General features: G+C 37.3%; 1 long non-coding RNA gene across 3 annotated transcripts in view; it reads left to right on the top strand.

The window, feature by feature from the left end:
- Window positions 1-20,401, top strand: part of LOC131381711 (uncharacterized) — a 126,055-nt gene that overhangs the window by 45,826 nt on the left and 59,828 nt on the right. Inside the window, exons 3-5 of one of the 3 annotated variants that reach the window (XR_009210598.1) lie at window positions 14,314-14,371; window positions 15,340-15,469; window positions 16,197-16,234. The exons of 1 other annotated variant lie outside the window; for it this stretch is intronic. This is a non-coding gene — a long non-coding RNA (uncharacterized LOC131381711). Of the gene's footprint in view, window positions 1-5,162; window positions 5,228-14,313; window positions 14,372-15,339; window positions 15,470-16,196; window positions 16,235-20,401 lie in introns of those variants that run through there. One more of the 3 variants, XR_009210599.1, reaches the window with a different exon arrangement.

Genomic DNA, 20,401 nt, shown 5'->3' with positions numbered 1-20,401 from the left:
ATGAACATAATCTCTATATATGTATAGAAATCTATATGGATATGAATCATATATATGGATATGAATCATATGTATGGATACAAATATAGATATAGAGATATATATGGATTCTATATATGTGTATGAATATAGATATATCTCTACATTTATATCCATAGTCACATCCATATATCTTAGATTAGAATTGGTTTGGATATGAATATAGATATAGAGACCTATCTATATTCTAGATATAGAGATATCTATATTCATATCCATGTATATCTCTGTATCAATATTCATGCCTAGACCAACTATATCTATCTATCTATATCTATGCCTAGACCATTCATACACACACACACACACACACACACACACACACACAAGAATTTCTAGCAAATGAGGCAAGAGGGAAAGTCAGTTGGTGATGGACAAGAGAGGATTCCGGGATGAATGAGACCTAGAGAGAGTATCTCAGGCTGGATTCCCTAAAGAAAATCCTGAGATGTGGATTCTTGTGCAAGATATTTGCTGAGGGTGTATTCCCTGGAGACGAAGAGTGAGGGAAGCAGAATAGAATGCAGGAAGAAGGCTAAGCAAGAGTATGTTCTCAGGTGGAGAATGGCTTCAGCCTGGTCCTACAGGAAGCTCTGGGACAAACACTTCACCATGGAGTTGGTCCCATGTTGAGGCAAAGGACTGATCTTTTGTAACCCCGTGTTGGTCAGTTACTAGTCATTGGTTGGCTCCCTCTTTCCCCAACCCTGACAAGAAAGGACATTGCCTCTCAGGCAAGGTGGGTCCTGTTTTGCCAAATGCAATTCTCACAACAGCTTGGGGAGAAGTGTGCTGGCCTAGTAAAGGGAATCTGGGCGAGGCACCAATAGCATCCCTTAATGATGATATGTCTGAAGCTACCAGGTGTCTGAACACAGTGCCCACACATAGAAGAGGGCAGGTCAAACTAATCAGAGAGAAATAGAGCCAGAACCCTGACACACTCAGCATACTCTAGATTTCTCATATGAGATAAATTGCAGAAGTTACTCCGACCCAAGAATTCTGTGATTGCCATCGAAATACTCTGACGTGATACTTACAAAGAGGTGGTATTTCACACATCACTATTGTAACAGACACGCTGAAAAATAGAACATTCAAACAGCACAGATAGATGATAAAATCAAAATATGTCTTCTCCCTGTCTTCTACACCTATCTCCTCATATAGCTTAACTATTTTCTTTTGATGATTTCCTTCATAATACTAAATGATATGCTTATATTTATATTTTTATCAACTCTAAGTAATAGATATTGACTTTTTGCTCTAAAACTTGAGAAATTTAGCTCATTTATATTACCTCTGCTTCCCTGCTTTTCTGCTAATGTTTACTAGCTATATATTGGTTAATGTTTTTATTTTGTCATGTTAGGGTTTCAGAAATGCATTCGCATCTTTTTTATGGATTCACCACCTTTGCATGATTTCTGACTCCCTAGATATAAGGTGAGAGAACATGCACCTCTGCACCTCCTTCCTGACCTCTCTCCTTGCCGATAGCTCAGAATTTTTCTCAGCTCTACCATCTTCATGTTGTTAAGGTTTATCACAGTAATGTTTCCCAATGCTTTATTTCACCATTAGCCTTAGAACAGAACTTATTTAAGTTCACTACTCCAGGTCATCCTAAGGTGTAGGCTCCCAAACCCAGTATATCATAGCAGTGGTGGCTCCTGCCTATAATCCCAGCACTTTGCGAGGTTGGGGCAGGTGAATTGCTTGAGCTCAGGAGTTCGAGCCCAGCCTGGGCAATGTGGTAAAACCTTGTCTCAACCCAAAATACAAAAATTAGGTGGGCATGGTGGGGTGCATCTGTGGTCCCAGTAACTCTGGCGGCAGAGGTGGGAGGATCACTGGAGCCTGGAGAGGCATGGCTGCAGTGAGCTGTGATCATGCCACTGCCCTCCAGCCTGGGTGACAGAGAGAGACCCTGTCTCAAAAAAAATGAATAAATAAAAATAATAAATGAAACATAATTTAAAAGTTAAAAGAAAGAGGAAAAAGGGAAAGAATAGAAACATACCCAAAACAGTTACAGAGCAAGAATCTTCCATGGGCATACCAAGCTCTCTCTCCCTTTCCTCATCACATCAAGCACTTCCTTTCCTGGGTACAAAGTCCAGTAAATAAACTTTGCGTATGCATGTCAATATCGCTATTCCTTGGGGTGGAAGGAACACGTGAAAGGCAGAAAGCATATGTTTTACCCAGAGAGATCAACATCGCCTTGTTTTGGTAATTTCAGGAATTCCTAGCACTTTTTATTTTAATTCTGTCAGCAATTTTAATCACAAAATTAAAAATGTGTTTGTTGTAAAATTACTCATTTACAAACATTTTATTTATTGTTTGTGTCCTCCATTACACTGTTGGCAACTCAAGGGCTAAAACATTATATCCTTAGAACAGCCTCCCCTAATAACGTGGTAGATATACATACAATAATTAGAAATGTACAGTGTAGTAGAAAGAGCACTAACAAATCTGAGGGTCAATAGTTCCCAGTTCTGCCACTAAAGTGCCTATTCATTAATTTATTCATTAAATACATTTTGCATTTCTCCTCTGTGCCAGGGAATTTGCTGGGTACCGAAGAATAGGTTATGCATCCCAAATATACAGTCTAAGTTTCACATGACAAGTATAAGTACATTGGAGAAACCAATGTGTATTACTTTGGAAGATACCAGTAGTTTGGCTTATTGAAGCATAAAGCACGAGGCAATGGCTAAAGGGATATGAGCTTGGAGAGACAGGGAGGGTCCAGATCATGGAAGGCCTAGAGTGCCAAACCAAAGAGCCTGAGTGTTACCCTGTAGTCGTATGGGAGTCATTAAAGGTTTTAAACAGGTCAGACATAGCTATTAAATAGAGTCCTGTATTACAGATAGGAGAATGGCTTTAAGGGGAGGTGACCAGTGTCAGGCAGAGTGGAAACATTTCATTGTCCAGGTTTGAAGTGAGGAGAAACTGATCTAGGATGTAGCAGGAGGAATAAAGAGAAGGAGAGAGCTTTGAGGAACCGCTAGGAAGTGAAATCAGCAAAATATGAGATGGATTAATATAGGGGTAAGTGAAGAATACGAAAGTAAGAGGAAAAGAGTGAAAAAGTAACATCCCAAGGCTTCTAGCATGGTGCCTATTGTGGCCACTGACCAATAAGACATGGAGGTGATAAACAGAAGACAAGAGGATTAGAGTCAGGGAAATAAATGTGATGACAGAGATAAGAGTGAAAGAGAAAGTAAGCGATTGAAAGATGGTACACTGCAGCTTTGATGATGGAGGAAAGGGAAACAGCCAAGGAATGCATGGGGTCCCAAGAAGCTGAATAAGGTGAGGAAACAAGTTCTCCCCTCAGAGCCTCCAGAAGGAGTCAGCCCTGCCAACACCTTACCTTTAGCCCAGCGAGACTGATTTTGGACTTGTGACCTCTAGAACTGTATAATAATAAATCTGTGTTGACTTAAGCCACAAAATTTGTGGTAATTCGTTACAGCAGCAATACAAACTGAAACTTCCAAAAGTATGTATTGAATACCTCCTATGTGCCAGTGTGTATCTTTTAGAAGCCATCATACTCATGGAAGAGAAAGAAACAGGAAGAAATTATTATAAATATACTGTGAGAGGGGCTGAAATAAACAAGTTTGTACAGTGAACTAAGGGGTCAGAAAAGGCAAACCAGTTAATTCTCCCAAGGATAAGGGGCAGGAAGGGCTTCATCGTGTTGGTGAATTCAGCTGAGTCTCAAAGGATGAATGTAACAATTACTAGATGATTTCTGAGACTCCTTAAAAAAGCGGCACTCTGAGATCAGTGGACTCTTTTTAAGTGGAGTAATTAACTTGCAAGACATCTTGGGAAACAGGCAGCCATTCCAGGTTGAAGTAATGAATTTCCTCAATTACTCTTCTGAGCTCTTATTAGCATGACTCCCATTTCTGTCCTCCAGATGATCCCTCTGGGTAATGGCATTTGATATACCCTGTCATTCTGAACAACCCAAACAATTATAATTCCATTTTAGTTCTTTGTTTCTCATTATTTATTAATGCACTAGTTTTCTGCCAAAAACTGGATGGCTCAAAACAACAGAATGTATTGTCCTAGAGTTTTGGAGGCCAGAAGTCCATAATTAAGGTGTTGTCAGGGGCATGCTGTCTCTGACAACTCTAGAGGAGAATACCTCCTTGCCTCTTCTAGCTTCTTCGGCTTGCTGGCAATGCTTGGTGTTCTTTGGCTTGTAGATGTGTGACGGCAGTCACATGGCTGTCTTCTGCCTGTGTGTCTTCACCTCATCTCCCTCTGTGTGTGCCTGTGTCCTTGTGCAAATGTCCACTTTTCATAATGACACCAGTCATTGTGTATTAGGGCTCACCCTAATTACCTCATTGTAACTCAATTACATCTGTAAATATTCTATTTCCATATAAGGTTAAGTACTGAGGTAAGGTGGATTAGGACCATAATATATCTTTTTTGGAAGACACAATTCAACACATAAGAATTGATTACCTCAGTTTATTTACACTTATGAATGGATTAGAAAGAGCAAGAATATTAAAAAGTTACTTTGTTCTTTTCTAGGCAAAAGAGAAAATATAAAGTGGAAATTGGATAGTAAACAGGTTAAGATTAAGAACAAGAAGACAATAAATAGGATAAAATAAAGAACAAGAAGATATGGAAAAATATGCAAGTAGTAACAAAATAACTACTCTGTTTTAAAACCCATAATAAATTTTCTATTTAAATGTTTTAAAGATTTTTTTTAGGCTCTTTAAGAAAATAGTTTATGATATCACCTGAGATTTTTATAAATGTAAGTTATTTCAGAAAGCAATTTGAATCTGGAATAATATAAATGCATATAGAATTGTTTTCACATAAGGAAGTTAAAAAATTGATCATGAGGTGCAGAAGTTTTAGCAAAAAAGAGGAAGAGAAGACAGTCAGTGACATCAAGATATTCAGTTGCCTTTCTTCTCTTAAGTCCCACTACATAATCCAGAAAAGCAGGAAGTTAAAACTTTTGGAAATTTTATTCTTTCGGCAGGAAGTTATGAAAAAGGCTGCCAGTATGACACCCTGTAATAAATTATTCATAATCACAGCCTCTAGGACCTCCAAGGGAACTGCCAAGCTGAGCTGCTAAAGCATTATACCACCCTGACCACCCTGAAGTACCAGATCACAGCTGAGAAAGGAAGATGGTAACTCTATTTACATAAAATAGGGTGAGTTACAGGCATATGCTGATTGAGTGTGTTTCAAGAATTAAGAATTAATGAGGGACGGGCGCGGTGGCTCACGCTTGTAATCCCAGCACTTTGGGAGGCCGAGGTGGGCGGATCATGAGGTCAGGAGATCGAGACCACGGTGAAACCCCGTCTCTACTAAAAATACAAAAAATTAGCTGGGCGTGGTGGCGGGTGCCTGTAGTCCCAGCTACTCGGAGAGGCTGAGGCAGGAGAATGGCGTGAACCCGGGAGGCGGAGCTTGCAGTGAGCCGAGATTGCGCCACTGCACTCCAGCCTGGGCGACAGAGCGAGACTCCGTCTCAAAAAAAAAAAAAAAAAAAGAATTAATGAGAAAGACACATTTTAATTTTCTTCCCCTAATCTGCTTTCTAGGGCCATGCATTTTCACTATTCAATGTGTATGCCTTTGTTTTGTTTTAAAATAATGAATGGAATTATAGAAATATGGAGTCAACTTGAAAAAATATGTCAGACTATTTAAAAGCTGGTATCACCACTGAAACACTTTTTTTCTTCTATTTTTAGTAGACCCTAATTGTCAGTGAAGTAGCAGATGGTCTCTGGAATACTAGTTAGTTTGCTATGGCTCCTGACATTCCTTGGCTCGTGGCAACATCACTGCAATCTCTGCTTCCATCTTCACATCTCTTCTTTGCCTTTACTCAGTCTCCCTCTGCCTTCCTCTTAAAATGATATATGTGACTGCATTTAGGTCCCATATGAATAATCTGGGATGATTTCCTCATCTCAAAATCCTCAGCTTAATCACACCTGCAAAGACTCTGTTTCCAAATAAGGTAATATGATGTACAGGCTCCAAAGATAAGGACCTGATGTCTTTAGGAAACATGATGCAGCCTGGTATAAACATAGAGTTTGCAAAACTAAAACTTTGACATAATGATAATAAACATGCAGTACTGAGTGGTGGTTAATAAGGTCGTCTCTAGGGTCAACCAACCTGGGTTCAAGTCCCTGCTGTGCCATGTATTACTTGTGCGACTTCGAGCAGGTGAGTCAACATTTCTGTACCTCACTGTCCTAATCTGTAAAATGGGGCCAATATTCTCACCTCTGTTAAAGGCATGTGAGGAGGAATAAATGAGATGATTCACTTAAAGCATTTAGCATGTGATTTTCACATGGCAAGGTTTCAGTATTGCCTATTGATAAAACTAGTAAGAACAGTGGTGGAAGAGAAGAACTCTGCAAAATTTCCAATATGATTCTCAATTATTCTCTCTTACACTTAAAAATTTCCTCTTGGATCACAGAAAATGTCTGAGACCAGTTAAGTACTTTTATTTGATGGAAAAGACATCAAAATAGCCTTAAAGAATTAATACACTAGGAGCAGGAGGGGCCACAGGCAGAAATATTAAATAGAAACAAATGGGGATTTCAGTCTAAATAGTTTCCCTTGTGGCAATACAAATACAGAATTGATTTCCAAGAAAAACGCAAAAGCAAACAGCAGAAATGCTTTTAAACTGGTAGACATTAATTGCTTAATGGATGACTAAAGGAGAAGCCATAATTTCAGATTAAAATAGACTATAAGTGGGTGGATTATTAGTCTAAGCAGCCCTTTTTTTGTGTCCAGAGGTACGTTTTTAAAAATTAGAAAAAAATACTATCCTGGAAGCAAACGGTACTCTAGAATTCAGTCACTTCCTAAAAGAAACAATTTGTGAATCCACTTGGAATGGAGGGCGTTCTCACCAGCAGGCAAAGTGTGTGGTCCTTTCATTTAGGTGAAAATGGTTGCCTGTACATTCCTTTATTTTAAATTTGGAGTTGAAGAAAAATTGAGAGAAGGACATCTAGGGGTTCAAATCTACTTCACATCAACCATAAATCTGATTTTGGAGAGCTAGTCTCTAGATGATGAGTAGGTGAGTATCTAGGAAGTCAATTCTAGAGGAAGAATTCTCTGGAACCACAAAATAGATACTCAGAATGATTGAATCAGCTAAATATCTCTCCTTATCAATTTTACATGCAAAAGGCTTGCATTCAAAATGAAGTTCAGTTTTTGCCTCCCTGAAATTATATATGAATAACAATTTTTTATTGTAGAACAGCATTGACATGTGAAGCTTTATTTACTCTTTGCTGATACAGGAAGGAGTATTATTATCCCTTTCCAGAATTATCTTTAGCAGTTTCTATCAATGTCCTTGTCATTTTGAGTCTACCGAAATCATTTCTCTGACATCAAATTCTAATGGGATTCTTCTTTATTGCTTTCCTGTAGTAGGATTGTTAAAAAGCCTCCTGTAGTAACCATCAGTACACCTTTTTATTATAATCAACATTATTGTTCATCCTAACAGGGGAGGTCAGGTTGTGAAAAAGCCTTGTAATAACTTCCCATATTGGCAGAGTCTGATTCAGTAGGTTTGGCATAAGGCTTAGGAATTTGGGTTTCTTAAAATCTCTCCAGTAGCTTCATTTATACAGTGTTTTCTGGTAGTTTAAGTACATTAATGTACAGCTTAGTAGGAGAACCTTCTCTCTAGAAAAGTGATATGTACGACTCCTTAAGGAGACACTCTAATTCTGCCTCTTGTGACCTCTAGTGCCATGGTGTGTCAATATTTATACCTATGTGTGTGTGTGTGTGTGTGTATGCAAGTGTGTGTTTTAGAGTGCATGAAATAATGCCTATTTACTTCCAAACATTTGGAAAAATCTTGATTTAGACTATAAGTGGAAATAAGAAAGTGAAAAGCCCCCTGATAATCAAAAACTTTAAAATTATTTGAGAATTGATTATAATTTCAATAACGAAGATTATTATGACAACAGAGTGATTGTCTAGAATATTATAGCTATCAATGTTCTTAACCTTTTTTACTTCCTTCTAATTATGGGGTTTCACGAATTCCATGTATCTTTCAGGATGTTTTAAAATTTTTTTGAGCAAAATTGCCAATAACCACCAACAACAATAACAATAATCACAATAGCTGACACCCAGTAAGTTTCAGGGACTATAGCAAGCATTTTACATAAAGTTTATGTAAATTTACAACTACCTTATCAGAGCAAAATTATTACTATTTCTGTTTTAATGAGGAGGAGATCGAGGTGTTAAGTAACAAAGAAGTTAAATCATACAACTGAAAACTGGTTAGGTTAGGATGATCCTATGAAATCAAATTTTAAAGCTTAACACCTCCATTAAATAAATAAAACAATTAATATTTAAATAAGTGGCATTTTAGAGCACAGGCTTATTTGAAACTTTGCAAATTTTTGCCTCAGAACACGATGCCTCGAGACCAGATTGTTATTTCTTCATTCATTGATTTTTTTATACTGTGTCTACACTTCCCAAAGGAATTCAAGTTGGCTTACAAGAGCAGACTTGTATGCTAGAGATAAACAATCTAAGAACCGGAAGTTTCATCAGCAGCAGGGAGTATCAATAACTGCCAGTAGAAGACCTAGCTAAAGTTATGACAACTCGGGCAGGAAAGAAAATATCATGAGTGTGGAGATTAACATTTGTGTTCTGAGTGTGGTGGAAAGAGTTCTTGAGATACTAATCTTATAGATTTTGCTTTCTTGTTGCTCTTTCCAATCTTTTCTTCCTTCATCAGTCTGGGGCACCCCTGTGGCCTCCAGGAGAACTAGGGTTGTTGTAGCAGAAATGTAAGGAGAAAAACAATTATTTTCAGTAGTCATTTAGTCATTTTAAGTACAACACTAGGCTTCTAAGAATCAAAAGGAAAATCTTGCTGGAGAAATTTTAACATGGAAGTTATCAGAGATGTAAGAGCATTGGGCCCCATCTCTATGAGACCCCATAAGGCTCCTTGTCTAGGGGCAGGTGAATATCATCAACATGGAAGAGGTAACTAGTCTATGGGAGAAGGTCCTGCCCCAGTGGATCCTGGTGGAAGCAAGGCAAGGGTGTCTTCTCTATCCTCGTAGACAAAGGAGTCATGACCTCATTCTTCAAAACTTTAAGTGAAGGCCTTTCATCTACAGCTGCCGGCATGTCTTCTGTGGCCCACTCAGCAAGAAGGACCCCTGCTCATGCTGCTGGAAACTGCCCCATGAGAACAATATCCTTGTCATCAGCCAGGACACGGGGCAAGGTCCTCAATCCTTAGAGTGGGAAGGAGTGGTGTGGAATAAAAAGCCTTAGCACAAGAGCTAAGGAAAACCAAGCCCACACTAGCACTGACATGGGAGAGATTTAGTGCTTCGATCTGATACACACTTAATGCACACAGTAATACTGGAAAGACATTGAATATTGCTATAAAAACAATGCATCCATTAATATTGCATTTTTCACTTAAAATCACTTTCACATGGGGTAAGTAGAAGTTTTTAAAAAAGATGTGGAAACACTTTTTTAACACGAAAAAATTGTATTCCCTATTTATTGACCCTTTTCTCACAATAGGATATAAACTCCATGAGAGTGGATATCTTATTAACTGAGTGTCTTATTCACTACCATGCTTGAATGTGATGATAGAATTATGTCTGGCACTTAATAATTATTTCCTGTGGACAGACTCTGTGACTAATCCCGCTATTAACTGAATGAATTAATGTGGGTTTGAAATGATGACCTTAGGGTGGAAAAGAGTAATCCCTTGAATGTCAACTCTGGTCAACTGGTATTGCTTCCAGGGAATACAAAACAAAGGACTTTAAGCATGGATTTTAACAGTTATCTAATTGAACTTTAAAAAAATTTGAATGTGGCACCTGGCATAGCTGGATTCTGATAACACAGCTATCATAATGGGGACATTAGCTGGCATTGACCAGAAAATGGACCTCAGGTAACTGAAAGACTCGGTGACCTGAATTATTTAGCACTGTCCATCTAAATGCCAGGGAATGCCTGCCTACCTCAAAATCATGGTTTCAGTTTTACCTACTGGATGTTGTGCTGCTCTTTCTGACAGTAATTTGTGGTTAAACTTCAACTGTTTCTGCAACTTATGAAAAATAAAGAAGGGTACTTGTATTAGTCTATTCTCACATTATTTTTAAAGAGCATATGTAAATATACGTCACACTGTATATTTATAAAGAAAAGAGGTTTAATTGACTCACAGTTCTGCAGGCTGTAGAGGATGCATGGCTGGGAAGCCTGAGGAAACTTAAAATCATGGTGGAAGGGGAAGCAGACATGTCTTATATGGTTGAAGAAAGAGGAAGAGAGAGTGAAGGAGGAGGTGCTACACACTTTTAAACAACCAGGTCTCGTGAGAACCTACTCACTATCACAAGAACAGTAAGGGGGAAATCTGCCCCCCATGATTCAATCACCTCCCACCAGGCCCCTCCTCCAACACTGGGGATTACAACTCCACATGAGATTTGGGCAGGGACACAAATCCACACCATCAGTATTCATCTTCCTATTTGCTGCTGAAGCAGAGACTGTACAGGTTGTTTGTTCAAAAGTGATACATATTTATGGTAAAAAAATAAAACATGCATAAATCTCAAAAGAAAAAAATTACCCAGAGAAAAACAGTACTGATAGCGCAAAACTTTCTAGAATACTTTCATGCACACAGATGCATCATTTTCACAAAAAATAGTTATTTTATGCATACTGTTTTATAACTTGCTTTCCTCCCTAAAATATATCGTGTACATTTCCCCATACATACCCTTCTCCAGCCATACTGTTATTCTTCAGGTATGTTCTTTTAAGAGCTATACCATTTTTCATCACAATGATGCACATAATAATGGGCTTAATTCTTTTCCTATTGGTGGATTTATAGGTATTTTCATTTTTAAATATAATATATAGGTCTTGAATGTGCATTCTTTTTTTTTTTTTTTTTTTTGAGACAGAGTCTTGCCCTGTTACCCAGGCTGGAATGCAATGGCGTGATCTTGGCTCACTGCAACCTCTGCCTCCCGGGTTCAAGCAATTCTCCTCCCTCAGCCTCCCAAGTAGCTGGGATTACAGGCATGCACCACCACACCCAGCTAATTTTTGTATTTTTAGTAGAGATGGGGTTTCGCCATGTTGGTCAGGCTGGTCTCGAACTCCTGACTTCAGGTGGTCCGCCTGCCTCAACCTCCCAAAGTGCTGGGATTACAGGCGTGAGTCACAGCGCCTGGCCGAATGTACATTCTTTTAGTGATGTTTGTACAAATGTATACTTATATAGTTTGGATATGTTATTCACAGCGCCCGGCCGAATGTACATTCTTTTAGCGATGTTTGTACAAATGTATACTTGTATAGTTTGGATGTTTATGGAGCAATTGCTGTCTTCTTCATCAATACTTTTGCAATTTTGATTGAGCTGTGCATCCACATTAAAATAATTCATTTTTAAAAATTAGCTTTCGTGTACTATGCCCTTACTTCAAAAACATTATTTCTTTGCTCATGAGCTTAATTTCATTTTATTGCTATATCATTGGATGTGTTTCTTCAAGTTACTGAAGAATGATAAATAAATGGGTGATGTACTTTATGAGTCCTTCCAAATATAAGCGTGAATTTTTATTGCCTTTATACATGATAATCAATTTGGCCTGAGACAATGTTTGGTTATATCCTCCCCACCCTCAAACTATGTAAATATTGCCCTAGATTTTCTTGCAAAAGTTTCTGAGAAGAAAAATCTTGGCCCAATTTGAATTTTGGTTATTTATTGGTTATAGATATAGATGTAGGTATATAGACATAGACACAGACTGGTATATCTAGATATAGATATAAACATAAATATAAAGATATGTTTTTATCTAGAGGTTTTACAAATGTTTAAAAAATTCTTGTAAATAAAAATATCGTCAGAGGTACTTAGGTGTAGATTTCCTTTGATTAAGTTTGCCTAGAAGACAGTTGACTCTTAAAACTGCATATCTGGATATTTTTTAGTTCTGAAAAGTTTCTTAACATTGTTTCATATTTTTGTCCTCCCTCATAAATAATAATTGTCTTTTTGTTGTATTTTCCCTCTCTCTATTTCATATCTATCATTTATCCAGCCTTTGCATTTCAAGAAAGTCACTCAAATTAGATCTCAACACCCTGTTTTAGTTTTTCATGGCATCATTTTGGTCTCTATTTCCTGCAATATGAGTTTTAATTTGTTATAATACTTTAGTTTCTTGAAGATATTTTACTATATTATTCTTCTCTTTTTTTAATATTGAACTGTTCCTTATCTCAGTCCATTCTCTTCTTATGTCTTTTTATTTCTGTTTCAAATAAGCCACATCTAATTTAATTTGATAAAAGTGCCAAAATCTTCTTAAAATGTTCTTCTAAGATAATTAGATCACAATTTTCCACCCAATGTGCTTCTCTTCTGAGTCTTCAGAATACGATTTCTTTTCCTTTTTCTCCCCCATTTGACCAGGGATGTAGAGTTTTCTTTATTTTCTTTTTACCTTTGTACTAGTCAAATTCCACTCTCAGATTTGTACCTAGAGAGTAAGATAAAGACAAGCCCCAGTCCAATTGCTATGGTTTAGATGTGAGTCCCCACCCAAATCTCATGTTGAATTGTAATACCCAATGTTGGAGGCAAGGCCAGGTGGGAGGTGATTGAATCATGGGGGCAGGTTTCTCACAAATGGTTTAGTACCATACCTTTGATACTGTCCTTGTCATAGTGAGTGAGTTCTCATGCAATCTGGTCATTTAAAAGTCTGTGGCATCTCCCCCATCTCTCTCTGGCTCCTGCTTTCCACCATGTGATATGCTTTCTCCCCTTCACCTTGTGCCATAATTGTAAGTTTCCTGAGGCCTTCCCAGAAGCCAAGCAGATGCCAGCATCATGCTTCCTGTAAAGCCTGCAGTAACATAAGCCAATTAAACCTCTTTTCTTTATAAATTACCAACTATCATGTATTTCTTTATAGCAATATAAGAACAAACTAATACATCAACTATCAATTTTTGGTAGACCTTTTTTTTTTTTTTTCAGTTTTGCCCTGTTCTTCTCATCCCATAAATGACTGTTTGATAGTCTGAAAAATTGGAATACATGAGACATTATGTAGAGTTACTGGGAATTCTCCTGTCTTTACCCTAATGTATAAGCATTTGCAGATGGAGACTATAATACATTTGGAGTTGTTGCATTTAGACGGGCCTAGAATAAAGGAGGGGCAGAAACAAGGCACACTTCTCTGTCTCTTAAAAAGCAAAGCCTAGGCTGGGCATGGTGGCTCACACCTGTAATCCCAGCACTTTGGGAGGCCAAGGTGGGCAGATCACTTGAGGTCAGGGGTTCGAGACCAGCCTGGCCAACATGCAAAACCTCATCTCTACTAAAAAGAAAAAAATACAAAAATTAGCTGGGCATGGTGGTGCGTGCCTGTAGTGCCAGCTATACGGGAGGCTGAGGCAAGAGAATCACTTGAACCTGGGAGGCAGAGATTACAATGAGCCGAGATTGCGCCACTGCATTCCAGCCTGGGCAACAAAGAGTGAAACTCCATCTTGAACAACAACAACAACAAAACAAACAAACAAAGAAAAACCAAGGCTCCAAAGTACAAGAGTAGTAATGCTGGAAATTTGAATACGCTAAAGAGAAGCCATAAAGAGCTTCCTTTAACTGAAAAGGTGACCTTGGCGTTCTTTGGCTAGGGTTTCTTGCTCTGCATGGTTTTAGGCATCCACTGGATTCTTGGAACATATTCCCCCATGGATAAGGGGAGACTACTGTATGCCTTCTCCCAATATTTCAATGTTGCTGGTACACATGTATTAGCTATCTATCACTACATAACAAATTATCCAAAATTTAGTAGTTTACAACAACAAATATTGATCATCTCACATTTTCTATGAGTTGAAAATACGAGTACAGATTAACAGTGTGCCTCTGGCTCAAAGTACCTCATGAGGTAGCAGCAGTCAAGGTTATCAGTTAGGGCAATAATCTCATCTAAAGCTTGGGTTGGAGATGGGATCTACTTTCAAGCTCATGAATATGGCTGTTGGAAGGCTCCAGTCCTTCATTTTTGGGCCTCTCCACAGGGATGCCTTCCAACGTGACAACTGGATTTTCTCAGATAAGCAATCCAAGAGAGAAAAAGTGAGTATGCACAAGATGAAAGCCAAAGTCTTTATCTAACCTAATCTTAGAAGTAATGTCATGTCACTTTGCCATATTCTGGTCATTAGAAATGAGTTGATATGTGCAGTGCATATTCAAGAGAGTGAATACTGCACAAACGTCTGCAAGTAGGGATCATTGAGAGCCAGCTGAGAACCTGTGTATCACTGGTACTCTAATATTTTGAACTGCATGGATTTCCAATGCCAAAATTACACAAATTGTCTCTTCCTCTCTTTCTACTTGAGTATTTTTTTATTTCAGATATTAAATAATAATTCTAGGAAATTTTAAAGTATATTTCAATGGAAAATGTTAACAGTCTGTGCAATTGTGGAATTCATTTGTGATGAATAATGTAATAATTATGGATTTTCAAGCCATCTTAAGAGTGTTTTAAAAAATACTATTTGATAATAACGGCTGGAAGGCAAAATACTAGAATTCAAGTTATTACTCTAAATTGAAATACTCTGGTGGATATTTTCTAATAATAGATAAATAAAAGTCAAATTGGAGAAATATGCCTCTTGAACCCTAAATAACAACTACAAAAAAAGTCTTATGATAAAAAGTACCCTTGTATTTCCATCCTCAGTTGAAAGAACTGTTTGATTATTTTAAATAATGGATAACACATAATGTACACTTCTCCCATCTCTTAATATTTCTCTTTCCTTTTTCAAATAATGGAACACAACATAGGAATAATTTTTTATCATTAGAGTAACAATCTAAATTTTAGCACAGTCTTTCCATTGGATTAATGAGAGTTCTTACCTGAAGAATTTCTGTGCCCATCCACCAAAGGAAACCTGTCATCAACAATTAATGTTGTTTAGTCAGTGGTGGTTCTACCATGTTGGTTTCTTGTTTTAGAAAATATAATCTTGGTATTTAAAGTCAGCACATTATGCCGGTTATAAATCATGTTTTTCTTTCTTAAGGAAATAATTAAAAGGTACAACAAGATAGAAAAATGGGCTGGAAGTCTGAAGATACAACACATGAAATGACAAACATGCTCACACAGTTGAATTCAAGAAAGAAATAAAAATACAGAGATCAAAGCATGATGTAAGCTTATTAAAATATAAATATGTGTGTGTAATACATATATAAATATGTATTCTGTTTAATCTCGGTCCATATATGTGTGTTTAATCTTTATACATATATACACACACATATATATAGAGATTAAACAATAAAAGAGACAAATAGTATAATTGTAACATTTTAAATCTAAATGTGAGTACAAATTAATCTTATATCAGACATATTTCCTGAAGTTTGCAGAGATGAAGATATGCTTTAAATTTAGGGAAAAATTGTGGTTAAATAAAGGCATTTAATGGTAAAAGAGGATGTATGGAGGCCGGGCACAGTGGCTCACGCCTGTAATCCCAGCACTTTGGGAGGCCAAGGTGGGTGGATCACAAGGTCAGGAGATCGAGACCATCCTGGCTAACACGATGAAACCCTGTCTCTACTAAAAATATAAAAAATGAGCTGGGCATGGTGGCGGGCACCTGTAGTCCCAGCTACTTGGGAGGCTGAGGCAGGAGAATGGCGTGAACCCGGGAAGCGGAGCTTGCAGTGAGCAGAGATCACACCACTGCACTCCAGCACTCCAGCCTGGGCAACAAAGTGAGACTCTGTCTCAAAAAAAAAAAAAAAAGAGGATGTATGGGAAAAAACGATGATATATCCATATTGTGTGTTTAAGAACTTTCACAGGAATTTTTCTGTTTGTTTTTGCAAAGCTATTCCTATATTCTGTTCATTTGCATTTCTTTCTTAGACATTCAGGCCACACTTAAACACCTTCAAGCAGCTGGCAGTAAGTACCTTAAGAGAAAGTATCACTGTAATTTTTTCTACATAGTCAAACATTTTACCTTGTAAGCTCAGTCAATAAATTCTAATTGCCCTATTGGATTCTGAATGTAAATTTATAGAGAATGAACTCTCATGACCTATTCAGAGTCAGGTATTCTCTCAACTAATACATGGTGGCTATGTGGGGTAGGGAGAGGGAAAGGTAGGTGAGGAGGGGATCACACAAAATTGAAGTGGGTGCTGTCGACCATGTGAATGAAATGAGAAGGGAATAGTGGAAGGGGTGATTTCCAGGAAAACAGGTCTCAGAACCCAGAGAAAAGAAGACTGTGAAGTAAACAAAAACAAAATTTCCACTATAGCATAATATCCTTCAAAATAACCGAAGATAATTGTCAGGCTCTCAGTGAGTCTTCTCTTTTCTGGGTTTTACACCTTGAGATACTTTTTAACATCTTCACACAGCTGTGAAGCCCTTATCTTTTTTAACCTTTCCAAATTTGTGAATATTAGATATAATGTACAGTCCTATAAATGATTAGCATAATGTGTAATTATAAACACCTGTCTAAACACTACCCAAGATGGCAAGCAGAATATTGCCTGCACCTTCAAATTCTCTAATTATTCACGTCCTGTAAACCCCCAGAGAAAAAATACTATCTTTTTGTGTGTGTGTGTGTGACGTAGTCTCTGTCGCCCAGGCTGCAGTGCAGTGGCGTGATCTTGGCCCACTGCAACTTCTGCCTCCCGGATTTAAGCAATTCTCCTGCCTTAGCCTCTCGGGGAGTGGGGATTACAGGTGCCCTCACCACGTCCATTGAATTTTTTGTATTTTTAGTAGAGACAAGGTTTCACCATGTTGGCCAGGCTGGTCTCAAACTCCTGACCTCTAGTGATCCACCCGCCTCGGCCTCCCAAAGTGCTGGGATTACAGGCGTGAACCACCGCACCCAGCCAAAATGCTATCATAACTTTTGAGGTAATTTCTTGTTTGCTTCTTTTTTTTTCCCCCTCCTTTTGGTAGTTTATTCACCTAACTATATATCCCTAAATGTTTTAGTTTAGTTTTGCCTGTATTTTTTTTTAGCTTTGTGTAATGGACACATACACACATATATCTGTTTGTGTCTTAATTCCTTTGCTCAACGTGGTGTTTATGAAATTCATGCATATTGATGTGTGTAGCTATATTTTGTTTTTATTACTGAATTATGACAGGTTTCTTAAATCCATTCTGCAGTTGAGGTACATTTGGGAACTTTCCAAGTGGTGTATTATTATGCACAACTTTGCTAGGAACCTTTCAGATCATGTATCCTGGTGCCCACAAGTAATTGTTACTCCACGGTATACATCTAGGAGCAGAAATGTTGTCTCATAGGTTATGCATGTCTTTAACCTTACAAGATAAGATCCATCTATTTTCTAAAGTGATTGCACCCCAGGCAAGATATGAGAGTTCCTCTTGCCCCATATACACACCATGACTTAGTCTAGTCATATGTTCAGCCTCTTCTTTGTGGCTGTAATTTACAGGTGTCACTGCCTTCCATCATGGCCCTCAGAATTATACCCAGGACTTCAGGTGTGATCTGACCACAGCACTGTCCTCTCGTTTGTTATTCAATGGCATACATCTATGATTAACCTAATCACATCGATGTTGGACAAACCTAAATCTTTGTTGATAAGTCACGCCTCTTTTGTATTATATTTTTGCAGTTGATTTTTTTGGGTAACAGTAGAACTTTGTACTGATTCTTACTCATCTTATCCAATTTGACCTATGATTCTAGTTATTAAGATTGTGTAAGATAATGGTTCTGTCACTGAAAATAGTAGCTGTCTGTCAGCATCAAGAAACTTTCACATAATTCACCAGTTTATCTCAATGTAAGTCACTGATATATTGTGAAGAACAGAGTATAGAAAAGAGTTTTGGAAAATGTATCCGAAAATTTTTCTCAGGCTACCTCCTATCCACTACCCAGCACTCTCACAATTTAGCTAGTCAGACAGGAGCAAAAGCATCCCTGCTACTTTACCATCCAGTCATTGTCATTTTACACCTATAACTCCTTAACTTCCAGTTGACATCCTTTCCTTGCTCTTGTTCTAATAGAGCTTACAAAGAGCCCACGTGTGTGTGTGTGTGTGTGTGTGTGTGTGTGTGTGTGTGAGAAACTTTTCCCCAAGACTCAGATCACTCTGAACTTTGATAAGCCTAGTCTTGTTCTGTACAATTATAGTACCCTGTGACACTCACCTTTGGGTTCATGCCCTTGTTTTTCTCTCACATACAAGTTCTTTAAAATTTGAACTCATCTGAGAAAGCCAGTATAATCAGCCTTTTTTTTCATATACCTGCCCTATGTTTTCTCGTTTGCAATTTTGAAATGAAAATTAAAGTTTTCAAGAACTTCCTAACTCTCTGTCTTTCTATGGCCTAAGATTCATGCTATGAATTCATACTTACTTTTTCTGATTTTTTAATGACCATCTCTCTAAAATCTATGGCATACTTTTCGTTGGCTACCATGAACTGTAAAATGAATGTATTCTCCCAGGTCCCACCAATTCTTTTTTTATAAACAAATGATCCTATATAGGAAGGACTAGCTTTATGGGCATGTGGCTTACTTACACAGTTGCACAGAGTCTTATGCTCAGAAGCCCCACCCACTTAGTTTTAATACTCTGCTGTTGCTATCTTGAAATTCTTAATAAGTTTTGAACAAATGGCCCAGTATTTTTTTTTGCATTGGGCTCTGAAAATTGTGTAGCTGGTTCTGGCACCAGTCTGTATTAATAATAGGAAACAATCTATCCATTGTCTCTGTTTCCTATGAGATAAAACTGGCTATAAGGCAATTTAGGACATTTTCAGATTTTTGTCACCCAACAATACTTCCAGAGATAATAACTCTGTTCTACAATTTACTTCCAAAATCATACCTCAGGGCTTTTTATCAAGGTCCATCTACAAAAAATTTACTTTCTAAAAGTAACTTTGTTTTTCATTATAATACATGTATATTGCAAAAAAATTAGAAAATACAAAGAAGACATTTCTATAATCCATAAATGAAGAGCTTTAATATTTTATTTGATATTCTAATGATCCAGCTTTTAACATAATTATGACTATGGGACACCTACAAAATGATGTATATTAATATTCTAAATGGTATTATTTTATTATAAATATATATGTGCTCAATTACAAAAAATGAATTCAACTAAATATAAAGATATTTTAAAAGTTAAAAAGCTTTCTAAGAACTCAATACTCAGAAATAACAACTTTGATAGTTTTTGCTATAGTTTTTATCTCTGCAGATTTTTAATAGATGAAATTGTGCTACATAGCTGATACCTAAGTAAGTAAATACATATCATAATTCAAAAATAATATGAAAGTGGCTTAGTAATGGATTATACTTCACCAATATCTTACCCTTCAATATTCACTTTCTAATTCTACTCTCTTTGCTTTCTCACTTACTTCCAAATCATGTTTTGATCATGTCGTATTGCTACTGGTATCTACTGAGTAGAGACCAGGGATGCTGCTAAATATTCTACAGTGCATATGACGGCCCTCCCTGGCACCCACAACAAATCTTGTCTGACCCCTAAGGGCATTAGTGCTGAAAAATTCTAGTTTAATGTTATTCTGGATGTGGTACTCAATACAATTAGGAAAGAGAAAGAAATGAGAAATACAAATGTTAAAAAGACACACTTATTATTTGTAGGTGAAATGAACATATACTAGTCAACCCCCAAAAAACTATTTAAAAAGCTATTGATCATGGATTGAATAATGAATTCTATTAAAAATGGCCTAAAAGAAAATTAAGTGTATTGCAACTTGTGATATTTTAAGATGTATCAACTGCAACCTAATGTATTCAAAAAATGAGAAAAATGTAAGCATTTATTTCTTTTATAACTTGTTACTTTTTGTAATCATTTTCATTTTTAATTGTCTTTTTTTTGTCAACAAATGTGGTTTGGAGTGTAAGTTCTATACAGGAGGATGATTTGGTGATGCAGCTGCAATGACAGGAAAACATTCCAGGTTAAGAGGCTATGCTAGGATATACATCAACATATTGCTTCCTTCATTGAGAAAGTCTTGCTGTGAAAAATGTCAGGTGA

The sequence above is a fragment of the Hylobates moloch genome, unplaced genomic scaffold, assembly GCF_009828535.3.
Source record: "Hylobates moloch isolate HMO894 unplaced genomic scaffold, HMol_V3 SCAFFOLD_17, whole genome shotgun sequence".
NCBI classification, from domain to species: Eukaryota; Metazoa; Chordata; class Mammalia; order Primates; family Hylobatidae; genus Hylobates; species Hylobates moloch.
Note: the sequence above shows the minus strand (reverse complement) of the source record. Positions and strands in the feature narration are given on the sequence as shown.